The sequence below is a fragment of the Cydia pomonella genome, chromosome 22 (genome assembly GCF_033807575.1).
Source record: "Cydia pomonella isolate Wapato2018A chromosome 22, ilCydPomo1, whole genome shotgun sequence".
Taxonomy (NCBI): Eukaryota; Metazoa; Arthropoda; class Insecta; order Lepidoptera; family Tortricidae; genus Cydia; species Cydia pomonella.
In genome coordinates this window covers 12,309,994-12,330,758 of record NC_084724.1, presented here as the reverse complement: position 1 = coordinate 12,330,758, position 20,765 = coordinate 12,309,994, and the positions used below count along the sequence as shown (strand labels likewise).

At 37.8% G+C, this 20,765-nt stretch overlaps 2 protein-coding genes and 3 long non-coding RNA genes across 10 annotated transcripts in view; 2 read left to right on the top strand and 3 right to left on the bottom strand.

Annotated features, from left to right (window-relative positions):
• Positions 1-20,765, bottom strand: part of LOC133530241 (uncharacterized) — a 186,111-nt gene that overhangs the window by 61,356 nt on the left and 103,990 nt on the right. The gene's annotated exons all lie outside the window — the stretch shown is intronic.
• LOC133530248 (uncharacterized) overlaps positions 1-20,765 on the top strand; it is a 123,483-nt gene that overhangs the window by 50,051 nt on the left and 52,667 nt on the right. The window lies entirely within an intron of this gene.
• On the top strand, positions 3,016-10,247 carry LOC133530253 (uncharacterized). Of its 4 annotated transcripts, XR_009801273.1 has the most exons (5): positions 3,016-3,966; positions 4,062-4,240; positions 5,889-6,641; positions 8,223-8,311; positions 8,830-10,247. It is a non-coding gene; the product is annotated as an uncharacterized LOC133530253 (long non-coding RNA). The 4 variants fall into 4 exon arrangements; XR_009801276.1 differs by having other exon boundaries at positions 3,016-4,240; positions 9,456-10,247; XR_009801274.1 differs by lacking the exon at positions 5,889-6,641 and having other exon boundaries at positions 3,016-4,240; positions 9,456-10,247.
• LOC133530255 (uncharacterized) lies at positions 10,488-11,821 on the bottom strand. Its single transcript, XR_009801278.1, has 2 exons — positions 11,473-11,821; positions 10,488-10,625 (listed from the first exon to the last, which is right to left on the bottom strand). It is a non-coding gene; the product is annotated as an uncharacterized LOC133530255 (long non-coding RNA).
• LOC133530254 (uncharacterized) lies at positions 11,833-18,500 on the bottom strand. The gene is made up of 3 exons (XR_009801277.1): positions 14,279-18,500; positions 13,066-14,055; positions 11,833-12,809 (listed from the first exon to the last, which is right to left on the bottom strand). It is a non-coding gene; the product is annotated as an uncharacterized LOC133530254 (long non-coding RNA).

Sequence of the window (20,765 nt, the reverse complement as noted above, 5' to 3'; positions counted from 1 at the left end):
AATTTTTAAGAGAGGTATGGGCATTGTGTGAATGTCAACTCGCTTTGTGTGGTAGGGCACAGGACAGCAGATGTCATTCCAGATCTAGAGCAGAGCCCAGCTGGGGAAATAACTCCACCTTACAGAAAACCGCAGCCAAATAACACTAGACTCTACTCATAGTGTTGTTTTCTTGCCGGTGAGTAAGGTTGCCAGAGCTCAACGAGGGGGGAGGGGTTTAGGGTCGGCAACGCGCATGTAACTCCTCTGGAGTTTCAGGCGTACATAGGCTACGGAGACTGCTTACCATCAGGCAGGCCGTATGCTTGTTTCCCACCGACGTAGTATAAAAAAAATATATTTCAGTGCATATGATGTTGCATATTTCACACCTATGTAATAATAAATCATTCTTCATTTTCATTTCATTTTCATATGGGCAATAAGACCGTTTTTTTTTGTCACTTCGTCCGTATCGATATTATTAGACGTGAGCGTACGTATCTTACAAAGATCCCAAGATAATCTGACTTCACGATTAGTTTTTGCGCAACTGAGTAGTGAATAGTAATGTGTTTAAGCGACAAAGTGTTCAAAGTCGCCGGAATCAGACCGCGACCGTCACGGGCGCGCCGGGCGGTGCCGGACCCGAGACCTCTAACTCGTAAGTGCCATGAGATGTTTACATCGATCATCAGTGACTTATTAGTTTACCCTCAAGGTCATAAGATCTTGATAAGATCAGAATTAAAATATAACATGTGGTTTTAGACTGTGTTTCCATCAGAGATGAGCGAGGATGCGTAGCGAGGGATGTGTTTGTTAAAGACAAATATAATATTATTCACTAGACCTCCCCTGAGCAAGGATAGGTACCTAAATGAAGTGATTTTATTGGTTCTTAACAAGCAGTTATCAGTTTATGTTTTTCTTCCTGAAGTACCCCAGTTATATGTAGTTTACATAATTTAATTATAATATATCTATTTTTAGGTTTTACTAGTTGTCATTGCATAATAGTTTTATTTAATTTTATTGTAATGATGTAAATTCGTATCATGATATATTTTACCAAAATCAATGTGGTTTGTTAAGATTTAGTTAGTGGAAATCGTTATTTCCTAAAATGGAATTTCATATATCTATGTGTAAACACATCTTTCCCTCCCACGTAAATATAACTATACATACATAATAATCACGCCTATTTTTAAACAGATACCTCTTTCGCTTCCTTCACTTTCACAAAGTTGTGTATTGAGCATGAGCATGAACAGCGTGTATGAGACCCTCGCCGGTTTGGGGTGCTCTTGGCCGGGCCAGGTGGAATTTCTTCAGGATTTTCCCGATTTGATCAGAGAAAGTTCGCCGAGGTCCACCACTTCCGGATCCCTCTTCTACTTCTGCCTTATACACTCTTTTTGTTAGCCTTCTTTCACTCATTCTTTCCACGTGTCCAAATCATCTCAACATACCTTTCTCAATTTTTGTCACTACATCTTCGTCCCGTCCACACCTTTCCCTTATCACACTGTCCCTAATTCTATCTTGTAATCTCACACCACACACTTCTGAACGCTCTCATTTCAACTGCATTAACTTGGAGCTGATGCCTTTTCTGCCATACCCAACTTTCAAATATAACTAAAACACCTACATGTAAAGTTTTCTTGCAAAAGCCGTTTCAAGGTACATTACAACACAACCATTTACGAACCAAACTATGTAATATGTATAAGTGCATCATACGAGCGTGTCAACATAAAATTTAACAATTTTAATGCAAGCAATACTCATTGATCAAAGAAACAAAAGAATAAGGGTTCCGTTTTATGCCATTTGGCTACGGAACCCTAAAAAAAGATAATCAAAAAGGTCGAAGAAGGTTCCATACTATTCTTTTAGGATAATACCTTAGGAGCTACTAACACATACAGACTGCTCCAAGGTAAATAACCGGCCAAGAGCATGTCGGGCCACGCTCAGTGTAGGGTTCCGTAGTTACTCTTCCGTCACAATAAGCTAAACTGGAGCTTAAAGTATAGTAAATTGTTAACCAAGGGATGAAACGGTACCTTTCACCCGAGTTAAACAAATAGGCAAATTTGCATAATCAGTACCTAATTACAGTAAGTCTTTTTACTATGAAGGGAAAACTTTTTGCGATAACTCAAAAACAGCTAAACTGATCATGTCCGCTATAGTTTTCATTTAATGTCTTTCTTAAGCTCTACTTCCACGATTTTTTTCATATTTTTTGGACCTATGGTTCAAAAGTTAGAGGGGGGGGGGGGACATGTTTTTTTTCTTTCGGAGCGATTATCTCAGAATATATTCACTTTATCAAAAAATGTTTCTTGAAAACCCTTATTAGTTTTGAAAGACCTTTCTAACTATACACCACACTCTAGGGTTGAAGCGAAAAAAAAAATTCACCCCCACTTTACGTGTAGGGGAGGTACCCTAAAAAAAAAAAATTTTTAGATTTTATTGTACGACTTTGTCGGCTTTATTGATTTATATATCCATGCCAAATTTCAGCTTTCTAGCACTAACGACCACGGAGCAAAGCCTCGGACAGACAGACAGACAGACAGACAGACAGACAGACAGACAGACAGACGGACATGGCGAAACTATAAGGGTTCCGTTTTATGCCATTTGGCTACGGAACCCTAAAAACATATCTATTTAAGAACTACTACCGAATCATTCCAAATCGTGTTACGCTTTTCCTTACATCATATAACGGCACTTGTATTGTTATGCTACTTGGCATAAGCGCACAAATTTACCTAGTTACATTATTTACCTACATAACAATTATTAGCAAAACCCACGGAAAGCACCAGGCCGTCATAAATTAGAAGCGTGTTATGAATGTTACGAATCATCCGTAACGGAAGCCGCGCTTCAAGTTTAAACTTTATTGTCCAGTAATTTAAATAGAAAATGCCTCATCTAACGTTCCGATCAGCTGTGTTTATCGTTTTCCCTTCCTTCATAATGTAATACAGCGTAACTAAATTATGTAGTACCTTCGGCCCTATTCGAAAAATGCAATACGGAAAAGATATGAGATCGTTAAGTTCTGGTTTAGATATAGATAAGTTCTCAATTAGATATCGTTTGTATGTGGTATAATTGACAGAAGCTGCACGATTCGGATGACCAATGTCACTTTGACGTTAGAATATCTTTGAAAGATCTTAGTCAGTGTTGCCAGATGGGTTTTGCGTTCCGTTACGTGCACCTCTTAAAAATAGTACGCAAATTCAAGTTGAGTACGCAGTATAAAATTTACGGTGCGTTCCTAAATAATATTAATCGGAAAACCACCGAATTTTATCGCTACTATAAAAATGTTGAAAATAGAACTTCACATATTTCGATAAAATATTTCTTGTTTAAGGAGACTCAATTCAATGCAAATTTGCCAACGGTGGCGTTTCGAAATGTAATACCGTCGCGGCGTCTGTCATACTTCGGTCTACTTAAACACGCTGCACGCTGCTGCGACGCGTCAGGGCCTACCGCGAACCACGTTCGACGTGTTGCCTCTCTGTCGCACTTATAAATTCGTACGTAAGTATGACAGGGAGGCAACACGTCGAACGTGGTTCACGGTAGGCCCTCTGTTCTGTGATTGTTAGGCAAACACAAACATTTTTTTTTACAACGGACGCCCACGAGTATTCCTCTGCGTTGAAGTCATTGTTGAAGTTTGAAAACTCATAAAGTTTTGTTTTGTGAGTGAAACCGTGAATAATACTAAATAAAAATGTGTGACAGTGATCACAGTGATGAAAATATGTTGCCCACTACTCCTCAGGAAATATTAAAGCCTTTTCCGTTTATGTTGTTCCGTTGTTTGCTATTTTGACAACTTGAAAAGTTTTATCGGCAGTTTGCGTGTTATTACTGTGAAGTGTTTGGCCAAACCGCCGCTACCACTTTTGAAAGGATGCCACCCAAAAATCCAAAAATGTAAGTTACACAAAACAAAAAGAATTTATTTGCAGAAAAATATAGCTATTTGCCAGTTCCTTTGATCGTTAACTTATGTGACTGTTTTTTTTCAGTCGCTCGAACGCAGCACAAATTAGATTGCTCGTTGAATACATGTCACAGCACACCCGGTTCGCCAACCGGGAATTTGACGGGCCTCTAAGGACCCCAGAGGTACGAGGCGCAATGGGAGGCCCTTGCACAGGCCTTAAGGGAGCACGGGCCCAATAAGTCAGTGCAGGCATGGAAAGTGGTAAGTAAATATGCTTCCCATAGTTAAGATTTCCATCACTTAGTCCGCATAGAAGTCTTCCTAAACAAGACACTTTTTTATAATTATATAATATTGAATGAAATTACAGTGCAATCTGTGCATAGTAATAAAATGAAGTATAATAACTAATAAAATTAACATCTTAATGATTACTGAGGTCATGATAATGCAGGTCAAAGAGTCAGTTGCTTATTATAATGTTTTCTAAAAAAGGTATTTAATATGTATAGTTTTGCTGTAGTGACCCACTAGGCTAAACCGGTCGTCGAACATTTGATTTGATTTTAATTTCTTAATAATATTTATGAAGTGAGTAATCTAAGCTTTCTTATTTCTCTTTGCTTAAACTAAGATCATGAAGAGTTTATTGTGTCTTGTTTATTGTATCTGTTGAGTTAATGTCAGGCTAAGTAGTTTCTAAAAGTACTTTGCGATACAAGTGCAAAAAGTAGGAAATTACCTTTTTGCATGTATATTGTACATACAACGTCTTACAGTACATATGGCACTTTTCAATATATGCATGTATAGTGCTAGTTACTGCACTAGGGCGGTAAAGTAGCACAATATGTATTGCAATAGTACATTACGATACAAGTGCGAAAAATAGTTAATTTATTTATTTAATTAAACCTTTGGGAAACAAACAGGCAAAAACAACACACATAGTTAATCAGATTACACATCCACAAGCCAAACAGTTTCCACTAATGAGTAATAACAATTATGTTGCTCAGAAATTAACATTAATATCAAAACATGCAAAACTCAAATAACTCAAACTGTTGAAAACAATATTAACAAATTGGCAAGTATGCTGAAATATAGTAACTAATCAATATTATTATTAGCTGTACATTTTATTACAGAAACAAACTGTTGTAATGATAAATGGAATATATCAATATCAGAAAAAATTTCATTATAAGTTCTACACGCTCTAGCTAAGAACTTATTTCTTGCATATGTAGTACGACCAAAGTTAATTGCAAATAGGTTTGTGGAGCGAGTTCGCCGATCAGGACATCGAATTGAAATTTTAGATAAAAGATTGGGAGAATCAATAAGGCCATGTATGATTTTGAACAAAAATATCTGATCTCGAATTTCTCTACGGGGTTGAAGAGAGAAATTGTCAGGGCAAAAAGATTTAAATTTATATTAAATTTCATTGTTCTGATAAATTTGTTCTGAATTTTTTGAATTGTGTTAATGTGAACATTGAAATGAGGATTCCAGACTGTAGTAGCGTATTCTAAGTTGGACCTAACAAATGCGTTAAAGAGAAGTTGCAGAGTCTTAGGGTTTGTAAAATCCCTGCTTTGTCGGAAAATGAATCCCAACATTCTGTATGCTTTTGCTGAAATTTTGTCAATATGTGAAATAAATTGTAGTTCGCTATCAAGATTTAACCCCAGGTCCTTCACTTCAGACAAAACCCTTAAATTTTTGTTGTTTAATGAATAATTATACTCTATCTTATTGCGTTTTCTTGTAAATGTAATGGCACAGCATTTTTCGACATTCAAGTACAGTTCATTCATAGAACAATATAAACTCAGTCTATCAAGATCAGCTTGAAGTTTCATACAATCATCACTTGATTTAATAATGGTGTATATTTTAGTATCGGCATATAATAACAAGTCAGAAAATTTGAAACGAGTGGCGATAAATTAAAACACGACTGAAGGGAGTGTTTTAAATTGACACGAGTTGCGAATTACCTATTCGCACATGTATCGTACAACGTTTTACAGTACATAAGGTACCCTTTAAATGTTTGACACAGTAACGTAATATGGTAATTTTCGCACTAGTGCGGTAAAGTAGTACCATATGTACAGTCAGCGTCAAATACTTCGTAGTACACCATACTAAATATATGGTGTACCGAACTATTTGGCTACTTTGGTTGCTACAAAGTATTTGACGCTGACTGTACTGTAAAAGCTGTTTTAATACTATTAATAAGTATAGTTAGTGTATTAATTTTGCCATAATCGCATGCAGTTATGACTATGGGTATAAATATTGTTGAATTTATATAGCCGAGTCCACACAGAGCGACCGAGGAGGCGCGTGCGTTTTCCTTGCCCGAGCGCACGTCTACACTGGCCAGTTTGTGCGTGAGAATATTGCCTCACGCGTATGCTCGCTCTGTGTGGACCCGGCTAATCATGTATAAATGACAACAGATTTTATTCTCTAGGTGGGCACCTGCTCCCCGCTGGCGACACCCTTGCAGAAGCTAGCATTTTCAGATATATTTACTTTTTAAGTTTTTGGTTTGGTTTAACCGGAATTATTTTTACCCGACTATGAGAATGGGAAGGGTTAGGATTTTAGCAGTCTACGTATGGATGCCGTATATATGCCGGTATGTTTTTGTTGTGTATAAATTACTAATCAATTTTGGTGAATGAGGTGTTTATAGGTTCATTTTTATGGGGTGACATAGACTACATAATAATATTTAACTGACTTTGGACAAGGAAGAGGTGCTATAGTTAAGAAAAAAATCATAGTCGGGTAAAAGTTTTTACAATCTTTTGCTTGTTTTCATTCTTATAACAAATATTTTAAACTTGCATGTGCTCATTGCCTCAGATTGACGACTACGTTGAGTTTTCGGGTGCTGGGAACAGTGTGGCTGGCAGCACGTTTTCTGCCACTGCTGAAAATCTCGTTGTTGTTCCAACAACCGCCACCGTTACTGCGGCCTTGCTCAGCGAACAACCCCACTTCTCCACCTCTCATTTGTCCTCGTCTCCCTCTCCTTCTGCCAGCCCTATACGCTCCACGCATTCAGTACTGCCCACAAGTCCTGGACTACCCGAACGTCCCTCTCTTGCCGCCCTTTCCGCCCGCTATGCCCGTCCCGCCCTTCTCGCTCGTTCCGCAATAACCGCCCAACCCGCACGTCTTGTCCTGCCTGCACGTCAAGTACACAGCTCTGTGTACTTGCCCCGCAACCGCACGACGGAACCGGCACCTTCGACAGCACAATTTAATCATCTGCAGCATGAGCATGATAATATTTTAAGAGTAATTAATTAATTTATGAACTAATAATTCTGTTTTAAGATCAGGTTGAGTACGAGAAACATTGTTTATTTAACTTGGGACAAGAAAAACAGTAACTTGGCAGTAAGAATGCGTACATAAAGCCTGTAAGCTCCATACTTGACGTACCATTCCCTACAAGTGTTTCTCTTGCCTCCATATTTCGCTTACCCCATCTGACCTTATTTGTATTGATAAAACATACAAATAATAAATATATATATACGCGAGCAATCGCAAAATCTACATTTCGGGATTTCTCGTATCGTACAGTGCCGTTTAAATAAAATAACACCACCAACTACCCATAAGAGGGTTATTATGAAACTTATAATTAACATGCATTTTATTGAAAGGCTGGAATTTTATTTATCTTGAAATCTTGACCATGGTCATATGTTTGACTGGACGGTACACGGCAATGTTATTATTACTAATATATTTCATAACACTAGACTTATTCAATCCTAAGTAACCTATTAGCTTCTCATTCGTGTGCGGTATATATCAGCGTTTGGTAGTATCATAATAGTCAAATCTGGTGTTGGTTGTTGTTAATAGTTAAATGTTCATAAAATTTGACAACTTATTATAGTTATATTTTGTGTGAGTCAGTTATCATAACAGAAATAAGATATAAAGCTGTTAATACCGTAAATTGTGTATGGATATGTTTGACTCAAATTCTGTATTCCCACAATAAGTAGGTATACGGGGAGCCCGTAAGAAATCAGTGGTATATGAAGGCTTTCTTGTGCAACTTTAGTATGAGCTGGAACAAGTAAATGTAGTTATGTAGAACAGATAATCTCCATTGTGGTAGATGGCGCTATTTATTATGTGCTCTGTGATACCACTTAGATTAAACTTGCTATAACATATTTTATGTTGACAGGATATCCTGAACGAACTGAAAATTTTTAATGAGGCGCAGAAACAAAAATGGAGTGTTTTGAAGGAGGGGCACGACTTGTTGGCGAATCGGTAAGACTTTTAATACTGATATCAAAGAAAATTTGAAACAGGTGGATTCTCAAAGAAACCTTTGTAGCCACAGTAAATTTACTGCAATTTTTCGACACATGATTAAAACTTTTAGAACGTCATTTGACTTTGATCCTTATCCGTACACTGATATGTGTATAATTTGTTAAATATCAAAAAGTGGCGCCATCTAATAGATCAAAGGCCCGGGCCGGGTTATGCCCGGTAATATGGCGCCCCTTTCTGATATTTAACAAATTTGACACATCAGTAAAAGAATAAGGATCAAAGTCAAATGGCGTTCTAAAAGTTTTAATCGTGTGCCTAAAGATGGCAGTAAATCTGCTGTAGCTACCAAATTTTCATTGACAATCCACCTCTATTTCAAATTTTCTTTGCTCATATCAACTAACAAATAAACGTATTATTTATTGTTTAAGTAGTATGTACTAGTAATAACACGCGAACGAATGAACAAGCACTCCTACCCTGAGGTTGAACTACCTGACTAATTATAGGTTCATCCTCTGACCTTTCCAAGGAGCAAGATCTTATTTTCGTGTATGAGAGCCTTTGGAATACAATATTATTAACGCCCGAATGAGTGCTACCGCGTTTAATTTCGCCACTAGGGGTGCTAGTGTAGACGGAGGTCTTTCGAAATGTCAAATGCATAGCTTTTTTATCGTGAATTTCTACTCCTCATTCATAATTGTGGTAAATCTTATTTCATCTTTGATTAGTTAGTCACCAAACAAAAGTAACTCAAATAGCCGGGTCCACACAGAGCGAGCATACGCGCCAGGCAACTTCCTCACGCACAAAACGGCCAGTGTAGACGTGCCTCGGACGAGGCGGAGCGCGCGTTTTCCTCGCCCTAGTGCGCCGCCTCGGCCGAGGCACGTCTACACTGGCTGGGATTACCATCGAATCGTCTAATGTCGGTTTTGTTCCTTTGGGTTTGTTGTACCTAGTGACATGTTTTTTAAACGATTGCAACGCCATCTGCGAGTTGCTCGAGAGACTCAACTTACACACATATATGGATGTGGCTTCAAAAGTAATCACCGTTAATATCTCGTACCTTGAATAAAGGACCCACTTCTTAATTATTATTATAAATTATATTTTGGTATTGTTCCAGTATTAACACATTGGAGGACACCGAGATTATTGAGAACTTGGAAGACACAGTTATAATGGAAGAGGAAGACGTCTGAGCTAAGCGCTGTCCTCGCACCCTCCGTCTAGTTTACGTTTGCGGCCATATCAAAAATACACACCGTATGTTTATTAGGGTTCCGTACCAAAAAGGTCCAAAAGGAACCCTTATGGTGCTATTGCTAAATATCTCGAGAAGTACTTAAGCTATCGATGTGAAATTTGGAATAGTAATGAATAACGCTGACCCAAACATATTGGATGTGTATTTATTTTATTTTATTTGTAAGTATTAATAATGGAAAATTCCCAATATGAAGAGGGGGTAAAATTGCAAAGTCTAGTTAAATAGGTCAAGTGGGGTATCATTTGAAAGAGCTCAAATTGAAAATAACAAAACAATTTTTTGTTTTCATTGTGAAAAAAAAATTTACGTATGAAGGAAAATGTGAAAATAATACCATCCCCCCCCCCTCTCTCATCTCCGAAGTTTAAGAATAAAAATTGTTTTTTTTACATTGGTCAAGTCTTTCATGAGAAAATTTGAAGTTTGTACGGAACCCTCGGTGTGCGAGGTAAACGAACTCGCACTTGACCGGTTATTCTTATTGCCCATAAGGCCCGTCCTTAGATATATGTCAATGATTACGGTGATCTCGAAAATGGCTCAAATGATTTCAATTAAATTTGCTATATGGGGGTTTTCGGGGCGTTTTTGAGTTTTTACCTATTTGTTTTCCGAGCAAAAGGAATTAAAGTTTACTGATTTTGAAAACTGTGTTTTATTAGTAAAATAATGTTCTGATTACATTTCTTGAAAGAAAATACATACTTATTTAGTATATTACTACATAGAGCGGGAAAAAGGGATTTGGTTCATACACATTTTATAATATGGTTAACTCTTTCCCATTTTTCCTGTAGCCATAACAAAGTTAAGGGAATCTAAAGCATTGCGCATTTTTCTACGTTTTGTATATTAGGTAGGTATTTGTATCAGAATAAAACATAGTAATAAGCAAAATATGTATTTATTAGACGCGCACGCTTTTCCTGCGCCACTCTTAATAGTAGTCCGTTTTGCGCATGACGATGAGGAAGTTCTTGAGGAGCGTCTTCATCAATATCTCCTACGATTTCCTCGGGAACATTTCTGCAAGAAAAAGGAGAACATCGGTAAGAATATTAGAATTTAAAGAAGAAATCTAATCATCACTATAAAGAGTAAAAATGTGAAACTTTCTTCATCAATCGCTGAACAATGAAATTTATTCCATTTGCCCTTATCTTCATTTAATAGGGAATATTACGCGAAACTCTGCGTAGGGGTCACAACTACCACAATCCATCACAATCTGAGGGCCTCCGCTAGCTGACGCGGATTATCCGAACGGACGCCCCGTCTAATAACAAATTGTATGAATAGCGCTAAGTGGCGCGGGCGCGTGCGACGGAATTGGCCTGGGAGCAGGACCCGCGAGCGTGCGCACGCGGCGGGCGTCCGCGTCAGCTAGCGGAGGCCCTGAGGGTCTACCGCGAAACAAGAAAATTTCGTTACTTATCTAACCTCTCTATCACTGATGAGAATCTGCAATGTTAAGCTCACTTACCTATAATGTTGCATTATGTTGTATACTACGCAACATGCATTTATTATTGACGATGCCTTCGTCGGGCTGTATAGTTCGTTCGCGTTTAGAATGCAGTAAAATCATTATTGTCGGCCGGCCTAGCTACGCCCGTAACCAATCAAATCGTTCCCAATTAGAAAATATAGTTTGACAATGATCATTTGAAGGCATATTTTCTAATTGGGAACGATTTGATTGGTTACGAGCATCGCTAGGCCGGCGGCTTGTAATGATTTTACTGCATTCTAAACGCGAACGAACTGTAGTGTAAGACGCGGTCGTGGCCCAGGCACCGGAATACGTTTTTGAGGTACCCATTGGTACGCTTGATCGTGTTGCGCACGCGACAGTGCCAGACCGTGTACCTACCTTGCTTCTGGGCTTCCCGGGGCAGGATTCAGCACTGGCGTCATGAGCCATGGCTCAAGAGCATACCCCGAGTCACCTGAAATTATTATTTTTTGGTTACATAATACTTAATCATCTGAACAACTAACGAAACTTCCCCCTTGCTTATGCCTTTTTAGGGTTCCGTAGCCAAATGGCATAAAACGGAACCCTTATAGTTTCGCCATGTCCGTCTGTCTGTCTGTCTGTCTGTCTGTCCGAGGCTTTGCTCCGTGGTCGTTAGTGTTAGAAAGCTGAAATTTGGCATGGATATATAAATCAATAAAGCCGACAAAGTCGTACAATAAAATCTAAAATTTTAATTTTTTTTAGGGTACCTCTCCCCTACACGTAAAGTGGGGGTGAATTTTTTTTTTCGCTTCAACCCTAAAGTGTGGGGTATCGTTGGAAAGGTCTTTCAAAACTAATAGGGGTTTTCAAGAAACATTTTTTGATAAAGTGAATATATTCGGAGATAATCGCTCCGAAAGAAAAAAAAATGTGTCCCCCCCCTCTAACTTTTGAACCATAGGTCCAAAAAATATGAAAAAAATCGTGGAAGTAGAGCTTAAGAAAGACATTAAATGAAAACTATAGCGGACATGATCAGTTTAGCTGTTTTTGAGTTATCGCAAAAAGTTTTCCCTTCATAGTAAAAAGACTTCTTTAATTAGGTACTGATTATGCAAATTTGCCTATTTGTTTAACTCGGGTGAAAGGTACCATTTACTACACTTTAAGCTCCAGTTAAGCTTATTGTGACGGAAGAGTAACTACGGAACCCTACACTGAGCGTGGCCCGACATGCTCTTGGCCGGTTATTTACATTATGATAGGTATATTAACTTAGTCATGAACTATTTATTCTGTGGTCGTGATCTTAGTACATTTACTAACATGCACTTGCCCCATTCCAATAACCCGGGGTTAACCGGTTAAACCGTTAACCCAATGTGAAATTGTACTGGTAACATGGTAACTCCAGGGTTAACCAGTTAACCCCGAGTTAGTGAAATGGTGCAAGTGGTGCTAAGGGATTTAGAAACAGCGCGCCAAGCGGGATGTTTTGGAAACTCAAAATTCCATACAAAATGACAGTTAACGCAAACGCGTACGTCACGTCTCCCCATCGAATAAATTTACACTAGGTACAGATACACAATTTTCTGCTTACCCAGAAGGAAATACTCCCCAATGTGGCCATTGTACAATCTTCTTAATTCATCCTAAATGGACGAATTGTTAAATATGAAAGAGTCGTGCACACGGCCAGGAAACCTCGTGTTTACTGCCAAGATCTTACAGTTGACATCTGCAATCTGAAGATATAAGGTTATTTATATTCTTATTTGAGAATTGGTGACAACCAAGTAGTAACATATAAGTTATTATTTTAATGAATTATTATAATCAATCTAGATTAGGTACATCATTATCTTAGTCGATTTGTGTTAGATTGTCCCATAGTATTTATATTTCTTTATTTAATTATAATATACATACATTGTGGTCAGTGATGAGGATTTTATGATTAATATAAAAAAATCATTATTTGTAACTAAAATTGAAACTTACTAGCTGTACATTAAGAGCGTGAACGCCTTTCCGATTCAGATATTGCACTCCGTGTGGCACAGGTGGGAAATATTTTCACTTGAGTGCAGTCTACTGCACCCAAGATATTTGGCAGACCATATGCATCCTCAAATCCTGAGGCAACTGATCGTCGGGACCGATCAGTTCCAGGAAAAACTATTATCCATTGGTCTTTAAGTCTGTAAAAAGGAGCATATTTTAGATGGCACGTTTTAGAACTTAACCTTAGTCAAACCTAGCTAGTATTGCAATTCCAGATTATGTATCCAATGTAACTAACTACCTGAACATAACTATCAAACAATACCTATCTCATTACACAATACATCAACACTGATGCTTATTCAAAAAAGTAAAAACTACTAAGATAGCCCTAGTATACTCTCACAGTTTTTGATGCCTAGTAGTTCAGTGGTCCAATGAACATACCTTCTGTTCTACAAATTGTTCGAGATACTGTGGCTTACAGTCGTCTGACCAATAGATAAACCATGATCCTGACCAGTCCCGTGTTGATAATTGCCATCAGCCAGCAGATGTAATGCTGTTAGAATCTTATTTAAGTAGTTGTACACAGCTTAATTATTTAAGTAAATTTTTTCGCTTAAGAAATATTTAAATTTTAAGGTATAATGTAGCACCTCTGTTATGTTATAAACAACAATTTCACCCAAATATTTGTATCAGCTAATTTTGTGTGATTGTGCGGTATCTTAACATACAAACTTTTGGTACTATATGAGCAACACTGCAATATTATAGCTTTACCTTAAGGTGAGATGGCAATCCATCACCCTTGTGAGGCTGGAGGTCGGCGTTGAGTTCTTCACAAATATATAACACTAACTCCTTTCGTACTCTGTATATATGACGGAACTCTTCGTCCGGCATATCAAAGGGGTTTGCAGCGTCCCTCAAAGATCGTCGCTGAATCCTTCTTCTTTCTTTTTCCTCTGCAGCAGTTGCGAGCTGGAAGAAAAAAAAATTTCGACATCCCTGCAAAGAAAATATTGACAATATTATATGCAGCGGAACTTTTTTTTTTTTTTTGCTACGTCGGTGGCAAACAAGCATACGGCCCGCCTGATGGTAAGCAGTCTCCGTAGCCTATGTACACCTGCAACTCCAGAGGAGTTACACTACTAACTAACTAACTAACTCTCAATAAAATCATAGAAAAACGGATACTTACTGATAATTTATACCTTAACATAGGTTTTTTCATGAGCTTTGCATCCACGACAACGCTTGTCGTGACCTAAGAAGCACGTAGATAAAATTAACTATATTGAACTGCCAAAATGGGATAATGTGTCAAATTATCCGACGACCATGTTATGCAAATTGTCGATTGTCATCTATCGCTGTCAAATGTGGATAACTCCTATTATCGTCTGCAACCGTAGTGTGAACGATAAAATCGAAGAAAACTGTCATTTTAACAACAAGATTGTCACCATATCGCGTGATAACTAAGACCATGCTAAGCCCGCAGCGTAATAAGAGTGTAGTACCAAGTACAATTCTTTCGATACATACTTTTTGCAGCTGACTGTACCTATGTTCAATTCAACTTCATGTAAGGTCAGCATGGGAAAGTGTGGCACACAGCCCATTCAGGTATGTGAGGCTGACATTGGGGTCTGTTTATACATTGATTAGTGTTTATTGCGAGTTCATACATTAGCTACTTGCATTAAATGGCAAATGTATGAACCTGCAAATAAATAATAAATAAATAAAATAAAATAGCCTTTTATTTCTTGCGAAATTTTAACATTTTAACATTGTTGTTTAGAGTTAAGTTAAAATAATTTTAGAACCAACATCAAAAAACTATAAGCAAACTTAATTACTTATAGCTTCCCAATGGCAGCTCTAAAACTATTTCAAAATGAATTTTAATATGTAGCAAGAACCCCGTCTTCACAGGTGAAGGCCTCCTCCAGAGTTTTCCACTCATCTCTATCTTGAGCTATTCGCATCCAGTTTTGACCAGCTATATTTTTTATTTCGTCTTCCCATCTAGTAACAGGTTTTCCTATACCCCGTTTCCCTAGTGGCCCTTTCCATGACGTAACATTTTTGGTCCAACGCTGGTCCGTTATTGCCTGCAAATAAGACTAACCAATTACCCTCAACACAAGCCTTATTGAGCTTACTGTGGGACTTAGTCAATTTGTGTAATAATGTCCTATAATATTTATTTATTATATCACGATTGTATAATAGTTATTTACGATACATTAGTGGCGATAAATTGAAACACGACCGAAGGGAGTCTTTTAAATCGACAAGAGTTGCGAATTACCTATTCGCACATGTGTCGTACAACGTTTTACAGTACATATGACCCTTTAAATTTTCGACATACTTAGTTACATAATGTGCTAATTTACACACTAGTGCGTAACACTATAGTAGCACCGTATGTACTGTAATAGTACATTACGATACTAGTGCGAAAATAGGAAATTCGAAACGAGTGGCGATAAATTAAAACACGACCGAAGGGAGTGTTTTAAATCGGCACGAGTTGCGAATTACCTATTTGCACATGTATCGTACAACGTTTTACAGTACATATGGGCCTTTAAATGTTCGACACAGTAACGTAATACGCTAATTTTCGCACTAGTGCGGTAAAGTAGCACCATATGTACTGTACATAGTTATTTGTGCAACAAGACAGGAAAGTTGGTTTTTCTTGCGAGTGTTGATTTTGAGTAAGCGAAAGATTCTATAATTGCATCACGAAGCGAGTGATTCTAAGTTAGAATCTTGAGCGTAGCGAGGGAGTTAAAAACACGAGATGTAAAATAACTGCTCTCGTGTGACACGCAACTTTTCACCTCAGTAGTGAGTTCATTATTAAAGGTTAATAAAATTAAACATCAAGTAAAGTTAACCACATTTATTTACATTCATGAATGAAAGGCATCATCATTATGACGAAAGCTTGTCTCACTCACTGGAGTGAGGAAAGTCGCATTTAAATTTCGGTGACAATATTTTTACGAAAGGGTGTAGCATCGGCGGTCGATACTGGAGCTGGGATTTTACGCGGTAGGCCGTACGGCGGTGCACGGTGTGGCGTTATTGTGGCGGAAATGTTTATTTACATCGGTTTCGATTGTGCATTGTAAAAGTGCGCGACTCGCTGCTGTAAAGATAGTGTTATCGGATCGTTCGCTCTTGGTGTTCTCTGTGTACATGCCCGTCGATTCTGCGGAGACTCTTACCGAATTTACGGAATGCCTAGGGGAAATGGCGGCAATAGTGGAGGAGTGCCAGGTAGACTGCGTCTTCATATTAGGGGATTTCAACGCTCACCCGGGCAGACGATTCGGTAAGGACTTGTTAGACTTTTGTGCGGATGTTAGATGGCAATGTGCGGACATAGACATTCTAGGAGTGGCCTCGGATACATACACCTATGTTAGTGATATTAATGGTACTAAAAGCTGGCTGGATCACTGTGTAGTATCTGAAGCGGCACGGAAACTAATACGGAGTATAAAAATACATTATGACGTGTACTGGTCGGACCATCATCCGTTAGAATTAGTTTGTAATTTAAATTTAATTAGAAATAATAATATTACAAGTAATATAGTACTTATGTAATAAGATTATTTGGGGAGAGCGTGACGCAGCACAATTGACATTATATGAAAATTATTGCAATGAAAAATTTAAATATATTGATTTTCCAATTGTAGCAGGATAGCCTAGGAAAAATTGCCCCAGCGATTTTGGGCCGAAACTGTAATCAAACGATTCCTTTTGGGGAGGTTATACTCTGCACAAAGTTTCATCCCTCTGTTACCCCCTGGGGGTGAAAAACACCCGACTAACCCCAAAACTGTTTTAATTATTTTTTCCTAAACTATGAAAGTGACGAATTTCAAATTTTGTACAAATATTAATAAGATCTATGATTGATCTATGTGCTAAAAAAATATTAACCCCCTAACCATTTAAACTCTTGTAAAAAAAACAAAAATAAAAAAAGAATCAACCTGTATATCAAGTTTGGCTCATGGTACCACACCATTTTTTTTTTTCAAAAATGAACCAGTTTATATTCTACATGATACAAAAGTTTCATGGACCTACTCCAGAAGGAACATTGCGAAATTAATATGTATTGGCTCTTTGGTGCGTACTATTCATTGAACTCCCACTAAGAGCCTTGCATTATTAATAAACAATGGCTTGCGATCGGACCGCTGGCGCTGCTCGTGCCCGATTTGAAAAAGGTGGGGATAAAGAAGTATGAATCAAACTCATTTGTATTTATAAAAACATTTTTAGGGTTCCGTAGTCAACTAGGAACCCTTATAGTTTCGCCATGTCCGTCTGCCTGTCTGTCTGTCTGTCCGAGGCTTTGCTCCGTGGTCGTTAGTGCTAGAAAGCTGAAATTTGGCATGGATATGTAAATCAATAAAGCCGACAAAGTCGTACAATAAAATCTAATTTTTTTTTTTTAGGGTACCTCCCCTTTACGTAAAGTGGGGGTGAATTTTTGTTTTTTGCTTCAATCCTACAGTGTGGAGTATCGTTGGAAAGGTATTTCAAAACTAATAGGGGTCTTCAACAAACATTTTTTGATAAAGTTAATATATTCGGAGATAATCGCTCCGAAAGAAAAAAAAATGTGTCCCCCCCTCTAACTTTTGAACCATAGGTCCAAAAAAAAATGAAAAAAATCGTGGAAGTAGAGCTTAAGAAAGACATTAAATGAAAACTATAGCGGACATGATCAGTTTAGCTGTTTTTGAGTTATCGCAAAAAGTTTCCCCTTCATAGTAAAAAGACATACTTTAATTAGGTACTGATTATGCAAATTTGCCTATTTGTTTAACTCGCGTGAAAGGTACCGTTTCATCCCTTGGTTAACAATTTACTATACTTAAAGCTCCAGTTTAGCTTATTGTGACGGAAGAGTAACTACGGAACCCTACACTGAGCGTGGCCCGACATGCTCTTGGCCGGTTTTTTAAAATTATCTTGGTTTCGGGTCCGAGACGTTGCGTATTAAGCATGATACGAGTATAATGATTAGTGGCTACGAAATAGTACGTTTATTTTAATTTCGCAATGTTCCTTCTGGAGTAGGTCCATGAAACTTTTATATAATATAGAATATAAATTGGTACATTTAAAAAAAAAATGGTGTGTGTACCGTGAGCCAAACTTGAGATACAGGATGATTCTTTTTTCATTTTTGTTTTTTTTACAAGAATTTAAATGGTTAGGGGGTTAATATTTTTTTAGCACATAGCTTTTAGTCTTATTAATATTTGTACGAAATTTGAAATTCGTCACTTTCATAGTTTAGGAAAAAATAATTAAAACAGTTTTGGGGTTAATCGGGTGTTTTTCACCCCCAGGGGGTAACAGAGGGATGAAACTTTGTGCAGAGTATAACCTCCCCAAAAGGCATCGTATGATTACAGTTTCGGCCCAAAATCGCTGGGGGCAATTTTTCCTAGGCTATCCTGCTACACCCTTTTATGTATATAAATAATACGTATGCCCCTTTGTTTGATTTTTTAAGATTTTTCAAATATTATAAGTGTTTTTGATAATTGTATGGAATTTGTATTTTGTTCCACATCATTTGGCCTTTAACATCAATTAAATGATGGTTTGAACAGCGCCCATAACATTAAGGCACTTACGTAAATGACTAGTAAGTCCAATTCGAGAGCGGCAGCCGCGACCGCATGGCGGGCAGGAGAATGTCATGCCCGGTGACGAAGGTGGGAAAACAGCGCGCTGGTGTCTCAGTTCTCGCCTAGTGTGAAGGAGTTTAAGCCATGCTTCATCGTGTGCAACTACTCCATCTCCCAGGGTCTTCCTCCAGTGCTCGCGGTCTTCAGCCTCCCTTTCCCAGTTGGTGGGATCGATCCGGAAGGACAACATATCTCGCTTTGCGCTATCCTTTAAACGAAGCATTGGTCGCCCAACCGGTCGTTTCGCGTGCGCTACTTCGCTAAGGATAGTCTTATGGCTCCTCTACATGATGGCCCAGCGTAGGCCAGTCCTAGGGACGCATTTATGCGTTAGAGGGAGCAAGTGATATTGCTATCTCATTTCACCGCATAGCTGCGTCCCTTGGACTGGCCTACGCTGGGCCATCGTGTAGAGGAGCCCTTACGTGGCAAACGAGAGGGCTCCATCCTGTGCACGTGCCCCAACCACCGTAAGCGTCTCTGTTTCAAGACTGCTGTGATACTGGGTAAACGTGCGATGCTAAGTACCTTCTCATTTTGCTCCTATCTTATACCTAATAATAATAAATCGAAAAGAGGAAAACAAAGGGGCATAGCTATATATGGTTAATATACATGAAATTGTTTAAAAATATTATTCATAATGTCAATATTGAGGGAGGAAAATGGGGGAAGTGGTCGTCCACTATCCTCTAAAATATTTTGAATGTTTCAACCATAAACCTAGGTAGCAATTTAGCAACTTCTGCTAACAATCTCTGCACTACAATGTAGAATTTAAAATTGGGGGTAAAGTGTCTTTCTGATCGGTCACAAAAGGAGCATTATTTATGAACTATAGAAATAAAAAATATTTCTTTTTTAATTTTTTATTTACTACCTTGAAAGTACAGGCCTTGCTTAAATAAACATAACAAACTATTATTTTATACCAATTATTGGGTTTTTGGTTCAGATAAAAAGCAGTCAAACACATCTAACCCAGTAAATAAATAATATAAAATCCAATCATAAATAATAACAAATGTGTTGTTTTCAACAGTAAATATTAGTATGGACTACACAATGTACTAAATCATAATCATTCTTTATTGCAACCATGGTACAGTATAGATGTTATACATGATATACAATGACTCACATGGACCCTGCAAGGGCACAGCATATAATATCTTATTATTCATAATCATAACTCATAACATATTATATTATTATTAACAATGAAGCAATTCTTATATTACACATGAGATCACTAATAAATGTCAAAATAAATTATCAAAGAATGAGTCATCAAAGAAAAAAAATAAACAGAAAACTCATCTAAGATAAGTAAATTTTCTCGCACTTATTTAATGGATAAGACCTGTAGGGCTAAGATGGTCGACTCTTTATCATTTGTCACCATGTCTGTCACGTTCTAACAAATATGTAAGCGCGAAAGTGACAGGCATAGTGACAAGTGATAAAAATGGAGCCATGATGCCACCGCTGATAAGACTAATGATTGTAGTTTAACTTTCTCTGTAGGGCTAAGGTCAACTCTTTATCATTTGTCACCACGCCTGTCACATTCTAACAAGTATGTATGTAAGTGCGAAAGTGATGGGCATAGTGACAAGTGATAAAAATAGAACCATAGTGGCACCGCTGATTTGTTCTTATTTTACTACAGGTTTTTATACTAAGTCAGTGGCAAACAAGCATACGGCCCGCCTGATGATAAGCAGTCTCCGTAGCCTATGTACGCCTGAAACTCCAGAGGAGTAGGAGAAGGAGGTAACTACAGAAACAAATTTGAAATGTTTAATTATCAGTATTAACATACTAGAAACTTAATTATGAAGTAGCTGTATTGTTAGAATGTTTTTTGAAGAACTATTAATTTCATACCTTTATGTTTTAAAATGTTTTTTCAGTTCTGGAGCCGTTTACTGAAAC